Source organism: Sorex fumeus, unplaced genomic scaffold (assembly GCF_029834395.1).
Source record: "Sorex fumeus unplaced genomic scaffold, SorFum_2.1 ptg000146l, whole genome shotgun sequence".
Classification (NCBI taxonomy): domain Eukaryota; kingdom Metazoa; phylum Chordata; class Mammalia; order Eulipotyphla; family Soricidae; genus Sorex; species Sorex fumeus.
In genome coordinates, this window is record NW_026606203.1 from 1,456,447 (window position 1) to 1,457,279 (window position 833).

Consider the following 833-nt stretch of genomic DNA (forward strand, 5'->3'; position numbering starts at 1 on the left):
ATCAATGTTTTTCTTTAAGTCTGTTAGAACTTGTTTTTACATATTTTGCTGGTCTGTCATTAGGAGCATATACATTGAGGAGGGTGAGTTTTTTCTGATGTACAGATACCATGATCATTAAGAAATGACCTACACTCTCTCTTATAACCTTTAGCCTGAAGTCCATGTGGTCTGATACTAGTATGGCCACTCCAGATATTTGGAGGTGTTCTTTACTCGAAGAATTGGTTTCCCAGCCTTTGAATTTGAGCCCATGTGTTCTTTGATTATTCAGATGTGTTTCTTGCAGGCAGCAGAATGTTGGGTTCAGTTTTCTAATTCATCCTGCCATCCTCTGCCTTTGAATTGCTGCATTTAGTCCATTGACATTGAGAGAGATCATTGTGATGGGGATTTGTGCTAACTTTATGTCGAAATTTGGAGTACTTGTGGGGCTTGTCTTAGATTAATGTAGCCCTGTTAATTCTTCTTGCAACAAAAATGTGGAACACTTTACAAGTTTGCATGTCATCTCTGTTCAAGGACCATGCTAATCTCTCTATCATTTCAATTTTAGTACATGTGTTGCCAAACTGAGTATAAGAGTTGTTTTTTTTCCCTATTTTTCTCTTCTGATTTTTTTGAGTGTTGTCCTTACTCACTCCTATGGCAGACGGTGATTCCTAATCAAGGTAGGTATTTCAAAGCAGCTTGAAGCTATAGATTTAGAACCTTAATGTCCCAGAAGAAAAAGTATGGTTTTTACCATATTCTCTTTTACCATACCCAGGGCGTCAGCTGTGCACATTATTTCTTTTGGAAGATGGTGAATCAGTCTTGTTTAATGCCCTTCC

General features: G+C 37.8%; 1 pseudogene; it reads right to left on the minus strand.

The window, feature by feature from the left end:
• Positions 1-476: 476 nt before the first annotated feature.
• LOC130016129 (uncharacterized) lies at positions 477-573 on the minus strand (annotated as a pseudogene).
• Positions 574-833: the final 260 nt, after the last annotated feature.